The following is a 17,044-nucleotide window of genomic DNA, read 5'->3' as shown; positions in this document are numbered from 1 at the left end:
TATATATATATATATATATATATATATATATATATATGTAGCACTAACTCTCGGTGGAGCTGCTCGTTTAAAACGGGCTGTTACCTTCACTCTTGATACCTCTGTTTCACCGGCACCAGGTCCCGTTGAGTTTACCTCTGGACGACGTAGACATCAAACACTTGAATATATTTTCCAATGCTTTAATGAACAAGTAATGAAGGAAGTAGCAGGAAAGAGGCAGAAGGAAAATTGCAGGGAAGCTCAAATACCTTTCCTTAGTATTCTTTAGAACATTCTTTAGAATTTAACACTTGTAGTTGAATACACTCCCCTTGTGGTATACAATCTTTGCCCGCCTGGATAGGTTTCTCTCACTAACCTAACAGCCAGTACGCAGCACGAACAAAAGTCTCTGCCACAGACTTGATTGGGATAAAAACCGTATGATCCTCTGCCACAGGATGTATTGGTTTGCAATGAATGTCAAACACAGTACTTGAACCTTTAAGCCAACCTGGCAGTACTATGCAGTAAGATTACTTTAGGATACGTCCTCCAACTGAGTCACCAGGCCCCTCTCCAGACCAGCACTCTGCATGATCCTTCCATGATGGGTCCTCCCCTGGGATCTCCTCGGTTGTCCAGCTTCTTCACTCAGGATAAACAGTTCAGGACCATTCCTCTGCTGCTGTGGTAGGCCCCAGACAGGCTTCTGGGCGCACCCACACACCACAGCGATGCGGGCCTCCGGAACGGAGGACCACGAGGTGGTACTCCTAACGCATACCCGTCGGCCAGGAGGGCCAGCAGGTGGCTAAAAACGAACCCCTAAACATGGCGTCTGCCCCATAAATACCCTCTCCCAGAATGCAACTCGGAGGACCACCTCCACCGAGTTGTCTCCGGGACAGAGGAGCACTCATACGCTTCAACACGTTGCCTTTCCAACACCAGCCCATGGTGACAACGACACCCACCGGCACAGTGTGGAACTACACGCAACTCAGCCAAGCTGGAACAGAGACAAATCTAACTTCACCTAATAAGTAACCCACAAGATTTACCTATCAGCGGTAGATTAAAAATCTACCAGAGCTACATATATAGAGAGATATATAGATATATCTCTATATATAGAGATATATAGATATATCTCTCTCTCTATATATATCTATATATATAGATATATAGATATATCTATATATAAATCTATCTATCTATCTATCTATCTATCTATCTATCTATCTATCTATCTATCTATCTATCTATCTATCTATCTATCTATCTATCTATCAATATATATATATATATAGATATATATATACACACACACACAAAACCACACCAACAACAAACTACATTCCCCCACTTGTATCGGTTCTAATTAGGACTGATTCACATACCCAACAGCAAACACATATTATCAACTAGCTATATGGCTATTTCTTCAGCCTATAGAAAATGCCACCTAACACAAAGTGTTCACCTTTCTTTGTGGCATACTGGATACTTCCAGGCACCCGGTAATGCAGCTTACCACAAGCATGGAAGTTCATGCGCTTCCCACATCTCCAGGGCAGTAAAACCGAAGCAAAATAATGTTTAATTATCCACATAAGCACTCCCACACATTTTATAGGTGTAGAGAAATTTAGTAAAAACAGGAAAGCAAAAATAAAACAAAAGAAAAAAGTAAAATAAAGGTGCTTAAAGTGACCCTATTGTTCTGTGCAATAGAACAGCTATTATATTCTTCTGAGGCCCATGCCTTCTACCTCTCTTCAGCTGCAGCGCTACAGCTCTGTGAGTCCAAAGCTTCCAGGAGTGTTGGAGGCCCGTCTCCCCATGGCATGGCATGTGAAGTGAACACAGGCACAGAAGACTCCTGGAAATACTGAAGAATCGATGGAGGCTGCGGCACTGGAATGCTGTGATGGCAGGATACATTGTCTGCCAAAGAAGTACATTTTAAAACTTTTATATTGCAGGGGGTTGGTTTTATTTTGTTTTGTAATCTGATAGCATTCCATTATCATTTCTATGCCAAGGGCTTGATCAGAGCGTGTTTTGTGGGATATGTCCAGAGAACCATGTACCAGTTAATTTGCGTGCAAGTGTATGATATTACTGCTCTATTAAGGAAATACATATCTTCTATATAAGTATAGCTATAATAATTGCTTGTGTGTATACTTACATTAGAGGGGCAGGTATTCTCACCTTATAACCCTAGTGGTACACCCGTAAGGGCTGCTAACAGACTCTGTACCCCACTGATTACCTCGACTCTGCAAATCCTCCCTTACCTCTGACACCCTGGGTTCCGTCATTTCACCAGCTGTGGTAGTAAATAGAGACTCACACAGTATTAAATAAACAGTTCAAATATGTTTACTGTGTTATCAAAAATCAAAAGATACATATATATTTATATGAACTTTGTGTCAGAAATCATGAATCAGACTGAGACAGAAGTACAGTTAAATCTTACTTGTTTAATAATAATAATAAAAAAGGTAAACAGAGTAAACGTAGTCAAAACAGCCAGAGTTCAGGAACTGGAACAGATAGTCATACAAGCCAAAACGTTAGGGAGCCAGAGATGAGCCTAGAGCAGCAAGCAGGATCTGGAGCCAGAAGGAATGTCAGCCAAGCAAGTCTTTAAAAAGAACACAGGAGAGCATCTCTAGAGATGTGACCAAGGCGAGGGCAGAGATCATCTGGGCTGGACGGCTTAAGTAGGCAGGATTGATGAGCAGGATATCATCAACAGGTGAGTCTCTGTGGAGAGATAGGAGCTGGCAATTAGCTGCCAGCTGAGCGGCCAGCTCAGAGAAGGAAGGGCTGAGCACAGCCCTGACACTTTGTCAACAATGGAAACACTTCTGTATACAGCGCCCTTAATCTCAAACGTATCAAATAAACACAATATATTGGTGTAAAGTTCCCTTAGTTGTGAATGAACACAAATAACTTGATCACAAAAAACTATGTGAACAGGTTAACAGGAGAGTAGACACCTGACACTATATCTTATGTGTCAGATCTCTCCCTTCTGCCTCCTCAACTCACAGGCCAGCAAATCCTGCACAATGTGGAGAAACAGTATAACCAATATTCTGTTCAATAGGATGGCTCCCTTTAGCAGTTCAACGCAATTAAGGCAGACGAGGGAAGAAGATGATAAAAAAGGTAAAAAAGGGTATTCCTTGAAATCCAATTATCTTCAGCTAGCCTCTATATGTTGTAAATAAAGTAATCCAAAATGGCAAGGTATAGTAAATTTAGCAAAGCTGTGATTTATCCTGGTAGTATTATAACTTCCTTCTTCTACGATCCTAAGATATCATCTGATGTGGCTACTGAAATCAGTAATGGGTACTGAGCATAGGCATCTGCTTGCTGTGTCCATTATAATATAGGATTTAACTTCTGTGGGACTACAAGTACCACCAGCTAAACTGTGTGGCTGATGTTTAACAGCAGTGTCCTTCACTATAACATGGGCTTTCTGTGGTGTAATGTACCATTGTGTAAGAATTTTGCATGAGATTTCCTGTATTTTCGTGGTTAAAGCGGTTGTAAACCCTTTACAACCACTTTTTGCTACAGGTAAGCCTAATGCCGCATACACACGAGCGGACTGTCCAGCAGAAAAGGTCAGACGGAACGATTCCGTCGGACATTCCGATCGTGTATGGGCTTCATTGGACCTTCATCGGACCTTTTCTGTCGAAACTTCTGACGAACCTAGAAATAGAACGTGTTTCAAATCTTTCCGACGGACTCGAGTCCGAACAAAAAATCAGTTCGTCTGTATGCTAGCCTGACAGACAAAAAGGACGCAAGGGCAGCTATTGGATATTGGCTATGAACTTCCTTATTCTAGTCCGGTCGTACGTCATCACGTTCGAAACGAACGGACTTTGGTGTGATCGTGTGTAGGCAAATCCGTTTCATTGGAACTCGTCGCAACTCCGTCGGAACTCCGTCGAAAAGTCCTTCGGAGTTCTGGCGGACGAGAAGTCCACCCGTGTGTACGCGGCATAAGGCTTACCTGTAGCTACACCGGATATCTCATAAACCTGCACGGTTTAGGAGATATCCCCTGTATCTGCATGTGCTGATGTGCGTGCCGTTGCTTCAGTGAGTGTGTCGTTACCGGCGGCTCCTGCGCGCATGCGCGGGAGTGATGTCATCGCGGCTCCGGCTAATCACAGCGCTGGAGCCCGCAACACTCCAGGAGTGATGTCGTCGACCGGAGCGGTGTACGAGGACCACTGCGGGGGCTTCAATCTAAGGTAAGTAATTCATAATGAGCTAGTATGCTATGCATACTAACTCATTATGCCTTCGTCTTGCAGGTTGTTTTTTTTTGGGGGGGGGGTTTCTAGGGTTTACAACCACCTTAATGAGCATTTATGGACAAAAATGCAAGCTCTTTCCCATTGAGTGTCTGTGATTTTGGTTTTAAGTTCTAGTTCCCATGACTCTTTATGTTTGCTGTTGTCTTTGTGGTTTCCTTGAGTTAGCCAGGAATAGGCTAATGAAGTCGTTTTGTGGACTGGTGTCCTTTTGTAGCAAATCATCTCAAAAGGAGTCATGGGAATGCTACATAAGGCTGTTTTGGAGGAAATCATGAAGTTGTATATAAAACCAGTATCCAGAAAATGTTCCTTCAGATTCTTCTATCAATGAGTTGAGCGATTTATTTTACCCTTGTGAAAGCAGTGGAATGCTAGACGGGTTCTGCTGTGTTCAGGTTTAGGTATTTTTTTTTGACTAATACCTTGTGGAAAATCAGGGTTTTCAGTGATAGGTGTTAGAGGTGCCGGTATGGAGGCAAGTGTGTGTGAAGAATATTTCTAAAGTAGTTTTGATTAGCGGGTGTTGTTTCACAGTTTTGGATGATTTGAAGTTAAGGGTCCATGGGAAGTATAGTAGGTTTTGTGGGGTGCTTGAAATTTCCAAGTTCACCCAATCTTTATTGTTATCATGGCAGTGCCAATCAATTACAATCAATTGGTGATGTGTGTAGCATAATAGTATTTTTTGAAGCCTGGTAACCCCATTCCTCCTTTGGATTTAGAGAGGGTGAGCAAACAAAGATTAATTCTAGGTTTTTTGTCTGCCCATAAAAACTTTCGCTGTAGGCTTGTTAATTTTTTGAAAAATGAATCCGGTATTTGGAAGGGTAGTGCGTTAAAAAAATACAATAATCTTGGTAATACTGTCATTTTTAAAATAGATGCCCTTCCAAACCAGGAGAAATGTTTGGAGGTCCACTTCTTAAGGTCTGTTTCTATATTCCTTATGGATATTTCTTAGTATTTCTTAGCCTCAACCAGTAACTGAGCAAGCATAACATTTATATGTAAGCTTTTAGTATTGTATAGATAAAGAAGTGCTAAACATGGATCAACACTATACTGAATGTGCTGAATTTTAAGGTGTATGATCTGTTGATGGGTATTTAGAATCAGAGTAAGATAGATACACTTCCTGCTTAATTGAAAAAGTAAGTATCTCTGTGAGTTGTTTTAAACCATGTTCCTGTGGCGAGTCATGCTTTAGGCTTTGTAGTGATTGTATGAAAGGTGTTATCTGTAAATCCATAAGCTTTTGTCTATTCAGAGTAGACCATAGTTTCTTGTGCAGCCAAAGTGATATCACACTGTGGTTCTCCTCTTAAGGTTCCTAATAGTTCAAGATATAATACTGCTGTGCCATAATGACAGGAGTAAAGCATTTTATTTTACCAGGAAGCTTCTCTTTTGCATAAGGATATATATATATATATATATATATATATATATATATATATATATATATATATATATATGTATATGCTCTGGTTCTACAAATCTATGTCTTTATGGAAAAGCATAGAAATCTCATGTGTGCCTAAAAAATTAGGTTTGTTTCTTTGGCCATTCACTGTCAATTACAAACTTGTGTAGCCATCAGGAAATAAATTAATACCAACATATTACAATAACACCATGGTAGTGGGTTAAAATTAGACCCAAGATATAGGTTGTTTCACATTAAAGACAAATTCTCACAATTTTTTAAGTGTTCTGTCCCCCGATAGGCAAAGTACTGTACTGTAGTATTTTTCTCATGTTCTGACCTGCTTTACAAGCCAAGCTACAAAGTCAGACAGGGTGCTATCCAACCCCAGTCATCCAACAATGTGGCTAGCAAGGAGATGTCTGCCTGATAACCAGCACTTGTCTTGGCTTCAAGCACTTGCCCAGGACAAGCAGTGGGGCGGGGGGGGGGGCATGGGGGTTTGGGGGGTAGGTGGTTGTCAGCATTTTACATCAACCACACGCATTGCTGCAGTAGCACATTATAGCTGACTAAAATTTAAGGTAACAGCACAAATTATATATATATATATATATTTATTTATTTATTTTTTTTCTTGCCTCAGCCCTGATAAAGCTTTAGTCCTTTAAAATTTATATAGAAAGGAGACGGACCACTCCTTAAAGGTCTTTGGGAGACCTGAGTCCTAAAGAGAGGATTCATTAACATTAGACAAAACAGTACTGTAACTTCTTTTGGGAAGGGGAAAAAGAGTTTATTAGGAAATCATCACCGTGACCCAAACCTCTGTTTGCTTTGTCTTTCTGTTGCATAGAAGATTTTTATTATATTAGATAATTTGTTCTGTGGAAGAAGCTGTAAGGTAAGACAGCCTCTCGTTCACTGTAATATGGATCAAGAACATGGTAAAGAGGCTCCGCCTCCCCCTAACCCCAGGGAAATTTGTAAGGATTATTTTGCTAGGCTGTGGTACTGATGAATTTATAAATCCTTGGGTGTCAAATTTAGCAGGGTGGACTGAAACTATGCTTAGTAGTGATCCCTTCCCCCGAGATGGAGATAATGATGAATTTCATATGGATATGGTGAAAGGCTTATATCTTGGTGAAAAGAAAGCTTTCCCATGGTTTTCAGGAGACCCTCAGTGGGATATGAACTACACGAAAGAGGGAGGGGAAAATTGGCTTACGTTTGCCCCATACTGGTTTCAGAGGGATAATAAGGAATAGAAGAAAGCAAAGAATTGTTTAACTAAGGAAGAGTATGACCTTAAACATAAGAAGGAATCTGAGGTCAAGAGACCCGATCCCACTGCTCCACCATTGCCTTTCTCTCATGTATCCCTACCACCTTACATCAGTCAGATCTATCCTAGCCTCAACAGCTAGTGGCATAAACCACACAGGCACCCGCCACCCCACAAAGCATCACAAGATTCTGAGGATAGTGATAGTGCCTCAGAAGGAGCAACAGGGGGCCACACATCAACTACCCAATCCCCCCTGCTGTTATAGTAGAAAAGGAAGATGAGGAAAATGATTTTAATATGATAGAAACTACAAAGAAAATTGGGGCTGCTATTTTAAATGCATTAAGTCCTGAAAGAACAAGGAGTGGAAAGAAATATGGGATTAATGCAGATGTACAGAGTGTCAGCATGCAGGTTCCTTTTATGACTATAGGTAATGACATGCTTAAAAAGGTAATTGACATCATAGATATAAATCGAAAAATTAAACACTGTCCTAAACCCACTGCTACACTTATTTGAGTTATTTGAAAAAAGCTTGTAATGGCAGAAACTATACACAAGAAGATATGCGGTTGATTGTTGATGGGATGATCGGACATACATCTGCTTTTGATTGGACAAAGGTTCCCAGTATTAATGATATTCAGGGCAATGCTGTCCGTGGAGATCAATATAGCCTAAATACAGAAGCTGGAAGGACACAATATGGACCCAATTAGAAACAGAATTTAAAATTGCCTTTAAAGATAGAACCTCCCTCCCCACTGCCAAAGCATGTAAACAGAAATCTGGAGAAAGTGTATCAGAATTTTGGAAAAGATTTATGGATGTATGGACTCAGGAGGCTGGATTATCCACAAACATGCATAGTTTGATGATCCAGACTTTCATTAGCAACTTTAAACCACAACATAGTTTAATGCTAAAGCAGATGATTTCTGATTGGCCCACAAAATCAATGGGGGACTTTCAGAAAGCACTGACTGAAGGATAAAGCTACAGGTGCCCTTTGTCAAGGAGGTCCACCTCAACAGGATATGAGACCCCAGGATAATTCAGGAAATGGGAGGCAGTGGGGCAGGGGTAGAGGATGAGGCAGAGGCAGGGGCAGAGGTAAAGGATGAGGCAGAACTTTTTCCCAAGGCTCCCTCCCTCCAGAACCGGATGCTTCAGTTGCGGAGCTGAAGATCACTGGAGGAATCAATGTCCTTATGAGATCTGTGACCCAAATAATCAACAGCTCTTGAATAATACCAATCCTGGTCCTCAAAGATCCAAGAGTGAATCAGCTCCTGGCCCAAGGTTTCCAATCCAGTGGACCCAACTGAAACAACAATAAAGCTGCCCAGAAGATGGTATCCCAGCATTTTCTCTTGTGTTTCACTCCTTTGATGACCAACCTCTAGTGACCCTACATGTAAATGGGTTACTGATCCCGTTTCTCCTTGACACCGGGGTGACCCAGAGTACTTTAAGCTAAGACTATTATAGCGGTGACACCACAAATGCTAAGCCTTCCAAGGGAATTAATGGGATACTCACCAAGACCTACAAAACCCCTCTCATCCCAATTGTAGATGATGAACATGGGTCTGTAATAATCCATCACAGCTTTAGGATTATACCAAATTGTCAAGTGAATCTCTTGGGTAGGGACTTGCTTGGAAAATTGGGTATGAAGATAATAATGTCCCCAAGTGGCGGTCTTACTGTCTATTCAAAAAATAATGTCCCCATCGTGCCCATTTTGGCCCTAAGCAATGGAGTACCAACAGAAGAATTCCCAAAAGATTTACCAAATGCCTGGTCAGATGGGTCTTTGGATGTGGGTCTCATCTCCTGTACCCAATACAAAGCCACCCTCAAACCTTGGGCAGAACCCATATACCACAAACAATGCCCTTTGTCAAAAGAAAAGGCGGACGGAATTGCTCCCATGGTGAAAAATTTCCTTAAAGGAGGAATTTTAAAGGAAACAATTTCACCTTACAACACTCCTATAAATCCAGTCAAAAAGCCGAATGGCAGTTATAGGTTTGTTCAAGACCTTAGTGCCATAAATAATCTTGTAGTGCCCATAGCACCTATAGTACCTGATGTGCCATCACTCCTGACTTCCATACCATCCGATGCAGAGTATTTCACAGTAATTGATTTAGCAAATGCATTTTTTAGCATCCCGGTGAATGAAGAGACACAGCCTATTCTTGCATTTTGTTTTATCAATCGCCAGATGACCTGGTGCAGAATGCCCCAAGGGTATGTAGACTACACTGTAGTCTATTCAGTTGTACTCCAGGCAACCCTGTGGTCCTGGACTCCCCACCATGGTTCAGTTCTATTACAGTATGTTGATGATTTGTTGTTATGCAGTCCGAGCCAGGTTGCCAGCAGAGAGGATGGTAAAGATTTATTGTACTAGTTAGCAGAAAATGGTCACAAAGTCTCTAAAAAGAAATTGCAATGGTGTCAAGAGACTGTTGAATATCTTGGTTTTACCCTCACAAAAGGAGAAAGAAGAGTCAGTCACAAGAGAGCTGTGCCTCTTGTGGGTCTGCCCTGCCCACTGACAAAGAAAGATATGTTATCTTTTCTTGGTATGATTGGTTACTGCCACCAATGGATACCTGACTGCTCTTTTTTATGATAACCTCCTGAGGCAAGCCACAGGCTCAGACCTGCCAGATTGTGTAAAATGGACAGATGAAATGTGTGATGCATTTGTGTACCTTAAGACATGTTTCACATGTTTGCCAGGGATAATTGTAAAACAATGGCGGGGGTCCTGGCGCAGGAACACGGATAAAAACTCCACCCTATTGCATTTTTTTCAAGAGTAGTGCCAATGGCGGTACAGGGCATGTCGATGTGTCTCAGAGCTTTGGCATCCTGTAGAAATGGCTACTTCTTTTACTCTAGGACATCCAACCACCTTACATACTACTCATAATGTATCAACCACCTTACATACTACTCATAATGTATCCATTATGTTGAAAAATATTCATACCCAACATATGTCAGCCCAAAGATTGAGTGGATACGAGGTTATTCTCCTCTCAAATCCAAATCTCGAAATAAAATATGCTTCACCTATTTCAGGTCCAGCCCCGATCCTAAATGCGTTACTAGGTCTAAAAGGAGAAGAGGATGAGGTAGTTCCTCAACATGAATGCATTGAAATAACCCACCAGGACACATCTCCATGTGCAGATATGTCTTCCACTGCAATCTCACATATCATGCAGGATATGCTGTAGTCCAGTTGCCTGATCTAGTGCTTGAAGCAGACCCAGTCCCATTTCAATCAGCAGAGGCTGCAGAACTGATTGTCCTTACAAAAGCATGCCAGCTCTTTGAAGGACAAGATGTGAACATTTATACTGATTCTAAATACACATTCGGTGTAGCCCACAATTTTGGTATTATCTGGTTAAGAAGAGGGTACATAGCAGCAGATGACAAATCAGTTTCGCATTCAACATTAGTGTCCAGCCTTTTGGAAGCAATTAAATTGCCTTGCTCTATAGCTATCCACCATTGCAAGGCACATACCACAAACCAAGATGATGTTTCAAAAGCAAATGCCTTAGCTGATAAAGCAGCAAAGGAAGCAGCTTCTAAAGAAGAAGCTACCATATAAAAGCCATCACTTGCATCTGAAATGCCCCTGCTAGACCAAACCTTGACAGATTTTCAGACATATGCTACAGACACAGATATTAAACAATGTAATATTGCAGGAGTGCAGAAAAGCCCAGATACTGGACTTGTCTGTCAAGAGGGGAGACCATGTATACCTCTAGCTAGTGCACCTTTATTTATTTCTCAGTATCATGGGGTAGGGCACAGAGGCTGGCAAGTCACATGTGAATTATTGGATAATGATATTTTTGTCCCCGGTCTTCCCTCTTTGGTCGAATCATATGTTGCCAAAGGCATCACATGCTTTTGAAACAACTCAAGAAATGCACACAAGGCAAAACATGAACACCTTACATATCCATCCACAACCTTTTACACATTTACAGATTGACTTCACCCATATGCCTAAGTTAGGTAAAAGAAAGGAATAATTACTTGTGATAGTAGACATGTTCTCAAGATGGACAGAAGCATTTGTCACCACAAAGGAAGATGCACAAACAGTTATAAAAGTCCTCATGCAGGAAATTAACCCTATATGGGGATGCCCGCTCCAAATAAATTCTGACAATGGTCCTGCCTTTATTTCAAAAGTGTGCCAAGATTTAGTGAAAGCACTTAAAATTGATTGGAAATGTCATATACCTTACCACCCGCAAAGTTCAGGTATTGTTGAGAGAATGAACAGAACCATTAAAATTAAAGCGGAGTTCCACCCAAATTTTGAACAATATCTGTATGTATTCTCTTCCTTGCCTAGATGCTGACATGCCCTTTAAAAAAAATTTAAATCGCCGTAATTACCTTTTATTTTTCTATTCTTCTTTGCACTTCCTGGTTCTCCTCCCGTGGGAGTAGGCGTGTTTCTAGCCTCTCCCAGACTCCTGGGAGCTAGTCTCAGGCTTCCCAGGATGCCACTGAGCATGTGCGGGAACGAGCGGTGAATGCTGAGAGCACAGCATTCACCACATCCAGGAAATAAATGCTTGTGGGCTTCAAATGCCCACAATGAAGATGGAAACCGCCTGCAGTGAATAATATAAGTTATTCTATCCGACGAAATCTGAGACAGGGGGACATATTACACACAATATGTGAGTATGTAATGCTGAGAAGAAAAGTTTGTGAATGAACTAAAAAAAAAAAAAAACGATAGATAGGTGGACCCCCGCTTTAAATAATAAAAGCAACAGGAGGCACATATAATAAGTGTCAGAAAGTCCTACCAGCAGTTTTGGCCGAAATAAGAATGACCCCCTCTAAGAAAACAGGATACTCTCCATTTGAGGTCCTTATGGTTAGGCCATTTCCCACCCCGTGGGCCAGACAACCACTTATGTTAAAAAGAGGGGACCTAGAAGTAATACAGGGAGAGTATATTAGGAAACTCATTGAAACTCTGGACAGAGTTGAAAGAAATGTTGCTTGCACCTCTCCTTTCTCTTCACAGGAACCTACACACCCTTTCCAGGTAGGAGACATAGTGGTGGTCCAACAGCTGAATCGTACTAAGAAGTGAGAGTACCCGTTCCAACCCCCGACCACTGTGATCGCAGTCACACATACCGCAATCCTTACCAAGGGACAACAGTCCTGGATTCATGCCAGTCATGTGAAGAAGGTGAACCAAACACCTAAGAAGCAAGCCAAGGATAAAGGAGGTGAAATAAATCCTCAAAAAGCGAGTGAAGCAGGTGAAAGAGTCTCTGAACAAGATGACCTTGCTTATTGAACCACAGACTTCTGGGAAGGCATTTTGCCTCCTGTACCTAATCTCTCTGCAAGTGTTCCTACCTACATGGATCATAACTAATTGTATTTATCATCCTAAGGATTTGGGAGGCATATGTGGGTCACCCAATAACACCACCGATAATACACATACCAGACACAAGAGAGATACACACATCAGATAATGAAGGCGTTAAAAACAATAGTTTTACAGACAAAATGTTGCTAATGAAATTCAAATATAATTATGCCCAGAAATCAGGGTATGAGAAATGTTGGATATGTAGTAAACTGCATCCTAGTACAGCCTGTGTTCCCCTTATTGCTGTACCTTTAACTATAACACTTTTTCTAAATGGAACTCCTCCCGTTGTTTTAACCAACATATCAAGTTTATATGTAAACAAAATTGTTACTTTTCCAACAATGGGTAGAAGTCGTTTCCCTGACTGGTATTTTAAGTTAGTCATGTTCATGACTTAAGAGGGGATTTAAGAGAATGTATAAACAACTGACTCCATCTTAGATTCCCCTCCATTTTACATAAAGTAGAAGTGAACTTTTTGTATGTATGAGTTTTGCAATAATTAGCTTAAACTAACAAGTTTGCATAGAACCACACCCTATGAAGTACTGTGGTAAAGCCGATTCTGGGAGTAACGTCCTATGCCAGCAAGTCATCAGCTATTTCTTGTTATCTAGTCAGCAGTTTAACTCTTGATAAGAAAGTCCTGACTGTAATTTTTGTATAACCCTTAGACACATATTTTTACTGGTATATAAGCTACTGTTGTACTCAATAAAGACAGACACCTTGTGAAAACACTCAAAGCTTGTTTCCTGTGTCTTATGTGGTGTCTCATAGATCCGAGGGTCCGGGTAGTCTGCCTGCATAAACCAGGGTGGTCGTCAAATTGCTGTGCCCCTGCAGCACTCACTGGAGCCCTGGGCTGTGGAGGGGGTGGGAGCAGATGGCTCAGGCTCTCAGCGGCTCACTGAAAGGCTAAGCAAGCTGTGGGTCCAGGCATTTGGACCAGCAGACATCAGCAGACAGTGGGAAAACAGGTCACAGGAGTGCAGAACTTTTTGCACTCTTATGCCGCGTACAGACGATCCTAATTTCCGACAACAAATGTTTAATGTGAGCTTGTTGTTGGAAATTCCGACCATGTGTAGGCTCCATCGGACATTTTTTGTCTGAATTTCCGACCAGCAAAATTTGAGAGCTGGTTCTCAAATTTTCCAACAACAAAATCCGTTGTCGTAAATTCCGAGCGTGTGTACACATTTCCGACGCACAAAATTCCATGCTTGCTCTGAATCCAGTATGAGACGGAAGTGCTCAGCCTGGTAAAACTAGCGTTCGTAATGAAGATAGCACATTCGTCACGCTGCAAAGTTTTTAATCTTTTAATGCAGCGCATTCTCTTCTTCTTTAGAATGCTAGAATAATGAAGTTGTTTTGCTGCTGATATTCACACAGAGTTCTGACAAACTGATTTCTTTATTATTCTTTGAGATCTCATGAATAATCTTTTTTTTTTTTTTGCGAGATCTCCAGAATAATGTTTTATTTATTTTTATAGTGATCTACTTTTTTTTATCAAGATCTCCTGTTTTTTTTTTTTTTATAGTAAACTCCATAATTTTTTTTCTCATTTCGTGTGTCAAGTTACCACAGCACCATTATTATCTTGTACTTTTTAACCTTAAAGATATTGGTTGTTGTTGGTGTCCCTTGTTAATTTCACATTGTCTTTTTGAAATATACCTGCCTACTCACAAACAAACTGTCCTTTTTGAACTAAAACACATAGTCAAGTATTTGTGAAAATAAAATAGGCATTTATTAGGGGTCATAACAAAATAAAGAGGTAGGCAATGCTGGATAAACTGGTGAGATTGGCAAAGCCTTTGTACCCCAGGGCACACATCAATTATTTGACAGGCAAAATTGGTAGCCTGAGGAGTCCATTTAATAGGGAGCACAATACGGTCCTGGACACTGAGAGATAGGGAGCAGCAGCAGATGACATTTATGTCCTGAGGCTGTGGTCTTACAACAGCCTGTGTCTTTTGTCAGACCAGACTGAACCCAGACCATCACTCTCTTGTCTTCCTTACATGCTTCCTTCCACGCTTGCTTGTGGCTCTGGTGTTGGAGTTGTGGCAGGAGGTGGAGGAGGAGGATGGTCCAACTCACACAGGTGGGTTTTGCTTGTGATTTCGCCTCTCAACCTTTTATTTAGGGCCAGATAGATCACTTCCTCACAAAAGAGGCATTGACCCACCTCCATTTCCTGCATTTCGCTGGCTATCATGCAGGCATAGGCCTCTTGAAGATTGGGGGTGGTTCTGAGGGCAGCAATAGACTCCCAAATCAAAGAAAGCGCTGACTCCTGCATGTTCCTCCCCTTCCTGGTACTTTTGTTGGAAGGTGGAGGGGAGGAACATGGGATTCGGTCAGGCTACTGGGCCTGGCCACCTCCTGGCTGCCACTTTCCCCCCGCACCTCCTTGGTGCCACTTTCCCCCGCCACCTCCTAGTTACCACTTTCCATAGCCTCCTCCTGGCTGAGGCTTTCCTGTTTCCTGAGACCTTTTTGCGCTCCCTTTTATATGTGCTCCTCAGGCCACCAATTTTGGCCTTCAAATAGTTAATGTTTGCCGTGGGGATCTGCGGCTTCACCAATTACAGCAATTGATCCAGCGCTGCCTGCCCCTGCCTCTTTCTTTTATTAGTATAAAAGGGGTGTTTCACCTGCCACAGACAGGACAGCTCTCTGTACATATCAATGAATTGGGGGAGGAAGTCGTGATCATTGAATCGATCCATTTTCTCTGCAAGACACAACACAAGACAAACCCTAATGTCAGGCTAAACTCTTCTAATCTTTTCCCAATATAGGCCTCAATCTAGAAGCAGTATAGACCACTGATGCCCCAAGTTAAAATTGTACCTTTGTTATCACGATCGGCGCTTACTCTACTCCGTCCTTCGCTCACAGATCGTACGTACGACGCACGTGTGTTACGCTTTACATACACTGCGCATGCGTGAAACTCCGCCCGCCCCTGACCTTCTTTCTAGTATATTCTTCTCTTTCGGTGCAGTGGGAGAGCACATGGCGAAGAAAGTACAAGTGCATGCAGAGGAGAGCAGCAACGAGGAGGACGACGAAAGCACGTCAACAAACGTCCCGATCCAGGAGATTTAAGGCCTCTAATATGTCCTTTGGAGAGATGGTGGTGATGGTGGACATCTTGAAGAGGGCCGACTATGATGGGAAGCATGGACCTTACCCAAACCCAAATGTGAGAAAGCCCAAGATCATGGCTAAACTTGTGAAAAGTCTGCAGAAGAATTTTGGGGTACGGCGATCCAAGGATCAACTGAGGAAACGCTGGTCAGACCTCAAATTGAGGGAGTAGGTTCAGTACAGAAGAATCAAGAGAGTACTGCAAAAAAGTAAGTATTTTGTCGTGTGTTCATATTATTATTATTACTTTCATGCTGCTCCATGCGCTTTTCTTTTTCTGTACAGTTTAAAATGGCAAGTTTCAGGTTCGTGGGCACAGTAATCATTCGTAGTAAACATCGTTTGTTCGCCCACTAATACGATGTTTTTTGCAGATGCAGGTTAACTACATTTGTTCATGCCTATTTGTTTTAAAAGAAGTTTATTACATTGTTGTCTAGATGGGTTTGTAACTAGAATGAAATGCAAGCTTGATTCAGTGTAAGGAGAGGACACTCAGCAGCTGTTTACACATCTGGACGCAGGTTGTCCCACACAGGTGCTCCAGTGGATACTAGGGGTGTCTCCATCTGTGAAACTTGCACAAAAAAGGTAATTATTCCAGCTTTCAAAAAGCAAAAAAATCATGTTTTCAGCTTGGAACTCTGCCAAACCAGACAATTGTACAACACTTCAAGCAATGTTTCATATTCCCATTTCTGGCCTCAAATATCTGTGTGCTAAGTATACCTATTTTTTAATTCACATAGGGGAGAAAAGACTTGGGACGTCTGTGGTCACCAGGGACCCCCGACCTACGAAAGAAGGGGAACTGACAACACCACAACCTCAGAATGTGGAAGAAGAAGAGGTTTATGAAGTGTGTGAAATAGTGACCACAATAGGTGAGTGTCTGAGACCACAGCTTCAGGTAATAGATGTATGCCTGCATATTTATAATACATGGTGTTTTTTTTATTTTAGGTGATGTGGATGTTGTGGAAGAAGAATCTCATTTCACAAGTGCAAGTGCACACGTCCTCATCGGGGAGATCATGGTGTGCAGTCGTCATTTACAGAAAATCAAGGAAGACATCAATGATGTGGAAAAAAGACTCAAAAACATCATTGATGTTTTAGGCAAAATCTAAAACACCCCAAAATTCTTCTAGTTTGGTTGTATTTTTATTATTGTCACACATTTTAAATATTTTTTAAAAAGCCAAATTTTGAAGATGCATACAGTGTATTAACATGTGCTATCTGCCATCATGGGATATCAAGGTATGCGTTTTGGGGGTGCAACCCCTTCTTCGCAACTAAAGTAGATGAGAGGAAGGGGTTGCACCCCCGAAGCACAT

At 41.6% G+C, this 17,044-nt stretch overlaps 1 long non-coding RNA gene across 1 annotated transcript in view; it reads left to right on the top strand.

Annotated features, from left to right (window-relative positions):
• Positions 1 to 12,693, top strand: part of LOC141129911 (uncharacterized) — a 34,904-nt gene extending 22,211 nt beyond the window's left edge. Inside the window, exons 2-3 of the long non-coding RNA XR_012241904.1 lie at positions 1,768 to 1,943; positions 12,165 to 12,693. This is a non-coding gene — a long non-coding RNA (uncharacterized lncRNA). The remainder of the gene's footprint in view (positions 1 to 1,767; positions 1,944 to 12,164) is intronic.
• The last annotated feature ends 4,351 nt before the right edge of the window (positions 12,694 to 17,044 follow it).

This window comes from Aquarana catesbeiana, linkage group LG02, assembly GCF_042186555.1.
Source record: "Aquarana catesbeiana isolate 2022-GZ linkage group LG02, ASM4218655v1, whole genome shotgun sequence".
Classification (NCBI taxonomy): Eukaryota; Metazoa; Chordata; class Amphibia; order Anura; family Ranidae; genus Aquarana; species Aquarana catesbeiana.
Note: the sequence above shows the minus strand (reverse complement) of the source record. Positions and strands in the feature narration are given on the sequence as shown.